The sequence below is a fragment of the Seriola dumerili genome, unplaced genomic scaffold (genome assembly GCF_002260705.1).
Source record: "Seriola dumerili isolate Sdu_G_001 unplaced genomic scaffold, Sdu_1.0 BDQW01000108.1, whole genome shotgun sequence".
In the NCBI taxonomy this organism is placed as follows: domain Eukaryota; kingdom Metazoa; phylum Chordata; class Actinopteri; order Carangiformes; family Carangidae; genus Seriola; species Seriola dumerili.
The window spans coordinates 1,052,468-1,061,756 of NW_019174363.1; positions in this window are offsets into that span (position 1 = coordinate 1,052,468).

Below are 9,289 nucleotides of genomic sequence, written 5' to 3' on the forward strand. Positions count from 1 at the left end.
TGTACCCAGTTCACTGAGGCCCCCTGCTGGCAAACATGAGAAACTTGAGTTAGAGGAGAGCTGAGAGATCTCTCCCCTCCCCTTCCCTTCCCTTCCCTTCCTTTCCAGCTGTGAATGAGTTGTGTCCAGATCAGCTAATAAAGTCAATCGCTCTGACTTCGCTTTCTCCATAGGTGCAACTTCAGCAGTCAATACATTACTTCCCCCTCTTGTAAAACAATGGCTCTTTTATAATGTTGCAATGACCCAACAGTAAATCAAAAACTAGGGAGCTTGCAAAGTCCAATAATCCACTCCTTTCTACAGAAAGACACCAGCGCACTTTGTCATGGATGAGAGTCAATGGCTGAGTGCTTTGTGTCATATTGATTTCTGTCACGTGGCCACTCCCAAGGTAATTGCATTGCTCACTTGTGATAAATTCACTGCCTTGTTTCAGCCACTTGGTTTCAGATGCCAGTGCTGCTGGAGACAAAAGAGGTTTCTAAAGCTAAAATCCCACTATGATTGCATGGACCCTTAACTGTGGGTACAAAGCAGTAGGGAAGCAACATGCATCACTGAGTGTTTCAATGCTGTCATGTTGATTTTTGTCATTGTTTTTGTAATAATGAACTGGACGTGGAAACCGTATGTCCTCTTGGGGTTCAGCCACAGAGAAGCTAATCAGAAGGCAAGCAAAATGATAATGCCCCAAACAAATAAACATTGTTGATACCCCTCTACTTCGTTTGGTGTACATGTAATTATTACATGGGACTACAGTGACAAATTTGGGTCAGTGTTAGGACTGGGGTATGCTTAAAAGAAACTAGCTCCTATGTTGCTCCTAACCGTTCCAAGAATCTGAATCTCAATCAAATAACGTCTCCCTACCCTGTACTCCGTATCATGACTGTCTGGGAACATTACAAGGCGATGCCCTTTATATATTCTGGTAATGTAATTTTTATCTGGGTTATGCCCATATGCACACATTCTGATTAAGTCCTCAACAAAATATTTTTACATGACCAAATGGGGGAACGTTCTGTTTACACCCCAAATGTTGTCTTTTGCAACATTGCAATATGACTCTGGATGGATGCTCTCCTAAAGAGCATAAAGTCATATAAGTCATATAGGGGATGTTATGATATGGCCAACTCAGACCAATATGCAAACGTTCTGGATTAGTCCTCAACTAAAGGTTCTCATACGACTAACACGGGACCATATTGACATGAATGTTCTGTTTGCATCAAACAGGGAATGTTGCTATGTGACCATAAAATAACTAAAATGGAATGTCCCTTTAAAGTCATATTGGAAACTTCGAATTTGCAGCACTTTCATAATCTAAAGAGGATGTTTTAGGAAGGACCCCGATGTTCTGTAAAGGTTCAGACTGTTCCTTATGTTTAAAGAACTTTTTAGGAGTGTTACACAAGATCCACAGAACAGCCCCTCCTATGTGGATAATTTTCAGTTCTGTCCAGGACTCAGTGTAATATAGTTTCACCTTTGTTCTCATCAGTGTGATTTACTTTAGTTGTAGTGATATATTAGTGAATATTGCTGCAGGCTATATGAATAAATGGAGCCTCTTCATTGCGGTTCCACGAGCAATGACTCTTTCTCTTTATGAGACCTGGAAAGAAATGTGGCAAAGACAGAAAGAGGTGGACGAGATCAAACAAAGTCATCTTAGATTTGTGGGCCTTCAGCCTCATTCAGTGAGGACAGGTCCTGGGGTGATGCCTGAGGGGAGGGAGGATCTGAGAACTTCACACAGAGATTAAACATCAGATGAAAGTGGACACAAATCGCCAACTGAGAGCAACATGTGTAGCAGACAAAAGCAATCAATCATGTCCCCGCCACCACCTCACCTCCAATAAGATTACATCAATCAATAACCTCTCTTATGAGTGATTGGATTTGTCAGTTTCAAACGTACAAGGTGGGGTATGGGTGGTGGTGGTGATTGGGGTGGGGAGGGTTGCTCAATTTTCCCAATGATTAAAGCAGGGTCAAATTGCTTTGATAACATCAAGGACCTTGCAGTGGCTGCGTGTGTAAGGGCAGTGCTGGGAGCAGATAGAGGCTGGTCCTAGCAGGTGACTCACACTGTCTGAGAGACTGAGAACAACACCGGCTACATTACACAGATCAGCCAGCAAGGCTCCAAATTCACCATCCTCCAAAGACACAATGCTGCTAAAATCTGTCTTTCATGGATCAAACACCAGCCAGATGTGTGTTTCCTCACTTCCTGGGTAGTTGAACAGCCTGTAAAAAAACATGGACAGTGTGTCTTTAATGTCACCTATAGGTTTCTGAATGGATGTTTGATGGTTGACATTGTGGTTGCAGAGGCAGTTACTAAAGAATATCCAAATTTGGGCAAGGAGGGCACTACTCAGATGTTGCAAGGAAACAAAACCCATCACAGCTATTTGTGTTGGGCTTAGAGACATTTTAATCAAGCAAACATGCCTCAAATTACTCTTTGAGCCTTCAGTTTTAGCGACTGTAGGGATGGTAGTGTCAGTCAGTCCTACAATTTGGTCCAGAATGGAATATTTCAAATATTATTGGATGGATTGCCATGAATGCAGGAGTACCAGGCCCCTACAGTAGTAGACTGTGGTCACGTTATTGTGAGTGGGTGGACTGTCCAAGCTCAGTGTTTCAGATGAAGTTTAGCCCACCAATCTTCCCCGCGACACACAACAGCCATTACAAAGGGTTCATTAAGGTGCAATACTTAGGGAAGCATGTTAGTAGTTGTCACAGCCTTGCCTAATGAAAAGAGCACTTCTGTGAAGTTTGGAAGGTCTTCAACAGACTCCAGCAGCGAAACTAAAGATGGAGATTCATGTGAAATCAATTGCCGGTTTGTGTGCAACAATAGGAGTGTGCTCATTAGTGGAGAACACACGCTTTGGTTATATGTCTTCTATTCGCTTGGTAGCCAGAGGGCACTTTAAATTCCCATTGTTTCCAGACAGATACGCATGCTCAGCCCGTCCAAGATTCTGTGTGTGTGTGTGTGTGTGTGTGTGTGTGTGTGTGTGTGTGTGTGTGTGTGTGTGTGTGTGTGTGTGTGTGTGTGTGTGTGTGTGTGTGTGTGTGTGTGTCAGTCAGTGTCTGTCTGTGTGTGTGTGTGTGTGTCAGTGTGTGTCAGTGTGTAAGTGTGGGGGAGAGATCCACCTGCCTCAGCATATTTGTGTTAATGTGCAGCAGCTGTTTGCTTATGCCCCTACCACTCATAAGATGCCAATTATCTATGCCAATTAAATTTCTACTCAGATTTTAGTAAATCTACCATGCTTAATGTGAAAACACTACAGGTGTATTATTACACCTGTTTCACAGCTTTTCTTTCTTTCTGTCTAGTGCCAGAGGGCTGCATTCCATAACTTCATGCTAATTAGAGTTTGGCTAGTCTCAGTCTACACAGAGGTGGAGTACCCACTGTGTGCTGTTGGTTGCTTAAAAGATAATTCTGGTTTAGTACAACATTGGTCTTTTTTCACTTTTGGCCATTTACCCAAAACTATCTAGTGAGAACAAGTCACTGTGTTAATTACTGAGATCTGGGATCAAGCTGTCAAGAGTACATGAACATGAACATGAACATGAACAGTCACAGGTAGTAAGCCCACACAAACTGCCAGGTTAGCCAAACATATTTGGAAGAAAACGAAGGTGACTGGTAAAACAATTACCTAAAGTGTCTGTTTAAAATGTTCATCACAGTTTACAGATAGACTCAAGTTCAATGCTGGCCTACTGTTCTTACCACAGTCGTACATCCACAGGGTTTTCCTACAGTGAGGGGTTGTTATCAACATTTCAGGTGTGCTCACTTTCAGATTTACGTCCAGATAAAGTGATTTAAGATTGGGATGAATCTGAAAACTAGCTGAAATTTACAGTGACTGGACAAACCACACATAAATTGTTTCCTGCAACTTGTACAGATCATTCAGTCTTTGACAGACGGGAAGGAGAACAAACCTACGACTGAGTAAATACACAGAACACACAGAACGAGTTGTCCATAATGTTCTGGCAGTAAATCACCCCAGCAAATCCCCAGTAGTTATGTACACAGTAACATTTGCGCTGAAGAGGCCAAAAGAATCGAGAGCTTGGGAGAGATCCTGGATGGAGAATCATGTAGCACTGTGTGTCTACAGAAGGAGTTGGGGATTAGAGAATTTATAAAACAAATCTAACTTCAGGTGAAGGTAATTTCTTTTACGGGTACGTCTCCGTCAGGCTGCACACAAGTGACCTAACTGATTGCTGATGTCAGTCACAAACATCCAACATGTTTGAAAAATTCTTTATGAGAAGGACTGGCAGCTTCCGGGTCTGAAGACGAATGATTAGAATTATAATGTGTGTCCCTGCCTTACATGATCTGACTAAGCTCTCAGCTTATTTAAAACCTGTTTGACTGCTTCTATTTCTACTACTGTATCTGTAGTAGATGCACACATCCCATAAATATAAACATGTGCAGGACTAATAAAACAATGTGAGAAAGAAAAGTAAAGGTCTGTACACTATGGCTCCCTGATGTAAAAATTAATGAGATATCCAGGAGCTACATACTGAATGATTTAACTATATACAATTGCCGTCTTGAATCGACACATTATATCCATATTTACAATCTCAAGTCCCAATGTATAGAGACATAGACATACAAATATATACATACAAATAAGAGATCCTCAAAGCACAATAGACATACATCAGGCCAGTAGCTGTCATACCTTCAATATGGCTGGATTAGAATAGAGACATGTCTTTATTCTAAAAAGATATTAATTAATTCATTTCATTAAAATAAATATATAGACACCGTTACCATCCTAAAACATCAGATCTGATACCATCAAACTGCCTAATTCCTTTCAGCACACACATCCAACACAAAGCAGGCTTCATTGTTGAGGACTAGTAGTTGATATCCAAACACTGTCTGATATTAATCATGTACAGACAACTTCTTGGACGGAGCGTATAATGTGATTTCATGATGTTCAGCCTGAAACCACAGCATGAAAAGGCCAAACAATCCCAACTACATCAAACAGAATCAGTGTTGAGGAGCAGTGATCACCTGCTGATTCCTCATTTTACTGACTGAGGGGGAGAGATAGTGATGTGTCTGTTAAGAAGAAAACATTATGTAACCATTATCCAAGGTATATGTGGATCCTTTAGAATTTATTCATATATTATCCATATATTTTTACAACAGGAGACCACAGCAGCAACACTAATGCTTCACACATCACTTAGCTGTCACAGTTGAAACTAACTCAACCTATAGTAAGTGTCCTCATTTAAAAATTGATGGCAAATGAAGTGCTGCTCATGCTACCATGCTTTACGTCATAGTGTTCTTTGCCTCTGTTTAGTTTCTTAGGTCTGTATTTCAAGAAGCAGCATTGTGAATTATCACTCACTTGTGTTGGTTTACCCAAATTACAAATTACAAAACATATTTGTATCTGATTTCTGGTGGTACGTATCCACGCAGATAGTTTTGGTTTTATTTGTTTTTTGGAGTTTTTTTGTTTCTTTTTTGGGTTGTTTGTCTCTGAGAATTTAGTTTTCTATAAACAATGTCCCTGTTAATCTGGTTAATCCACAGAACAAAGTGTGGTCATTTCTCATTGGAAGTACTTTTTTTTACCAAAGAAAAAGTCCATAAGCAAAATAAATATGTCTAATATTTCTAAACATGAAAACTAATATGTGCTAACTATAAGCACTTATCCTTTAGAAGACATAGGACGTGCCAAGCTTGCAGGTGGGCAGCACCAAGAGAAGTACTGATGTCAGTAAGACCAGGAAGTAAAGGCTGGACCCCCAATGAGGCGTTTCATTCAAAGGAGAAAGTTGGGTTTTACCCTGACAGAGTTTCTCCCTTTGGTGTAAACTCTGATCCTTGAGACTCTGTGTACATGCACAAAAACCTATATAACATACTATAAGTAAGGAAAAACTCAGAAAAGCATAACAGGTCCCCTTTAAATGTAGTGTTTCTCAAATTGTCTGAGTGACCACAAAGCCTGGTAGTGAGTAGTGTATAAGCGTTTTTTTCAATATGAAATCAACTCATGTAAATTCAAACATTATTATCTGAATTGGCTGTTGTACAATGTTGTTGGAATGTAACAGATTTTGCGACACTGTGTACTCACGTAGATTCACCAGTTTACAGTTTGTTTTACAACTTCTGTCAAAAATTATCAGTGTGACATTTGACAGGAAATATGGATGAAGCTAACAGTTAGCTGCCCTGGGATTGTGTTAATTTCTGTAGTTATCAGACTGTTAACTATCAAACATGAACAACGGAAAAGATTGTGGACCGGTGGTCAATTAAAAGAAAATCAAATGAAACCCCCGACATACAGACACAACAGGCAAGTGTTAAGTTTTACTGGTAATGTCGTCACACGACTGGGACTCATAGTGAGTTTGGTGACATCCAGCCAGTGTTCATATGTGTATGATAATTTTATTGCTACATTATTAGTACCACTTGTTGCCATGCAGTGTCTGACGCACAGGGTTTGCCGATAATTAAACTTTTCCCTGGTTAGGACAACCTGATAGTCAAGTGGTTAGGGCACCTACTACATGGGTGCTTATGCCTCGAGCAGTTAAACCCCACTTCAACTCAGCTGGCTAGACATTTTGCTGCTTGTGATTGCTAAATAAAAAGACCTTATTAGTTTTGGGGATGTTTGGTGAGTTAAGTGGTCTGTGACATCTTTTATAATGGTTGCTATGAAGAAAATTATTTCGGAGCCACGGGCTCAAATTCATGGCACCAAAACCAAATCTCTGAAAACATTCCTGATCTCACAATTACAGTTCTACCATGCTGGTGTTAAGCAGGTATAATGTTTACCATGTTCACCATCTTAGTTTAGCATGTTAGCATGGTAACATTAGCTAACTAAAGGTGTAACATGAACTTTTCCACATTGAAATGTCTAAAAACAACTACAGCTACTGTATATTATTTATTTTGTTGGGTTGTGCATGCATCATCACTGTGTTTGTATGCCAGAAGCATCAAAATTGACTTTTCACCCAGTTTTAAGCCACATTATTAAGATACAAGTTTCAGATCTTGGTTGTTTTGATGAAAGATTTTAGTCATCGGACATCTGGATCATAAGTTATCAGACGAACAAACTGAGCAAATGTTAGTGGTCTGGGACAATTTCTAACATGACTATAGACAACTATTTTATTCAGTCTTTTTACTGGAGTTAATCACCAGATCAGTTTGTCTCTGTGGATAATTCAGTAAAAACCTCCTGAACAATTGACACTGAAGGAATCCAAACCAGGAGTAACTGACTTCAATGACAGCAATTGTGGTGAAGACAACAATGTTTAAGTCAATTAATCGTTGTAAATGGAATATCTTTGGTATTCAGACCTGTTTGGACACAGCAAGACAACTGGAGATGTCAGTAAGGCTCGTAAAATACCCCACAACAGGAAGTAGAGTCAATACTGCATTGACACACAATAAAATGCACTAAAAGCATGGGTCTATCTGAACAAGAGGAAATTGGCCTGTGACTGTAGCACAAGGAGAGCAGACTTTTCTCTTAATCATTTATGAGGCTGACTGCCCTTCAACAAGCTCCCCCAGCCTGGTAAACATACGCACGCCACAATTAGAGCCAGTTATGTCCTAATCAATGAAAGAGATTCACATTCTTCAGTGAAAATCTGATAACAGCGGTAACAGACAGGGAGGTCAACCTGAACCCTCTCTATTCATCTCCATTACTGGGGAAAGAAGGACAGCATGAGGGGTTTGACGCCAGGGACAGAAACTCAACAAGGCGCTACTGACAAGTGTATCTAGTTTTTGAGACCTGGTTAATCTACCCACGATAGAGTTTTAGATCGTTTACAAACATATCATTAACAAGCAGAGCATGAAGAAGAACACCACATGACACATATGAATATGAGTGGATTCACAGTGTAAACATTGTAAATTGTAGTTTATTCTTTATTTACTTCAACTCCAGAATGTATCAGTTTTATTAGAGGCAGGTCTTTATGTCAAACTCTTTCTATTTGATATGTATAGTTGGCCGTAGCAGTATTTTAGTATGAAGCCTTGTTTTCAGTTGTTCTTAGGCCTGTTGTGTTAAAGTTACTGCATTACGTGTTAATACAAACTCAACACTTCTTGTAATCATTTCAAATTAAAAGACCTCTAGCATTTCAGTGACAGAAACTCTTTATCTTTTAACAGGGCTTTTATTGCTGTCCTGCATTGAGATTATTGTCTCATTTCCTGTTGTTGGTGTTTATGTTGTTAACATGCTATTCAGATCTGCTAGTTTCTTTAGCAGTTCACTTCCTCTCTCCTGCTCTCTCTGCTCGGTGTGTCTTATGTTTAGTTATTCCTCTGTCCTCCTTTGGTAATAATAATACATGTAATGAAAGTTTATATGCTGTAATGGAGGTGAGGCTCAGTGTATTGGAAGTGCTCCTTCTCTTCCCTGCAGGTCCCGAGCAGCCGGGAAACCAGAGCAGCTCAGTAGACTGCCTGTAACAAAAGGTGTTGACCAAAGCCAACATGGATGCTCAGCATCCATACATGTTCTAGACCTGAACCAGGTTTATACCCAGTTTGTTTGAGAAAAAGTCTCTCTGCAGCTGTAAACGTCCCCCTAATAGAAACAGTTTGATCCAGGAACTCCAACTCAGTGGTGAGGCACTCAGCTGACCAGTGGTGGAAATATGATCAGTCAGTCAGTCAGTCAGTCAGTCAGTCAGGTACATTGGTGATTATAGGGCTTGCCCTGCTGTTGCGGTCCAGCCAAAAAAGATTTACCTTAAGACCCTGTAGTGTTTTATTGCAGCATTTACCAGATTTATTTAAAAAGCAGCTTTTTAAGGAATTCAAATGACGTTTGAAATGAACAACTTTTAGTCCAGACCAAAATATCTCAACTGATAGGATTGCCATGAAATTTGGTTTGGATATTAATGTCTTCTAATGACTGTGGTGATCCTCTACTTTTCTCCTAGCACCATCAACAGGTCAGTATTTCAGCTTGTTAAGAGCTTTGATTTATGAGCTAATATGTGGAAAAGTAATGCCGTTCCCATTAGTCTCAGCAGTACTTTAGTTTTTAGATAGTTACTGCTCATTGTCTGAAAACTGTTTCTTGGTGTAGTGATTGTGCACAGCTTCCCAGGTTTAGTCCAGTCATCGCAGGAAAGCCAGACA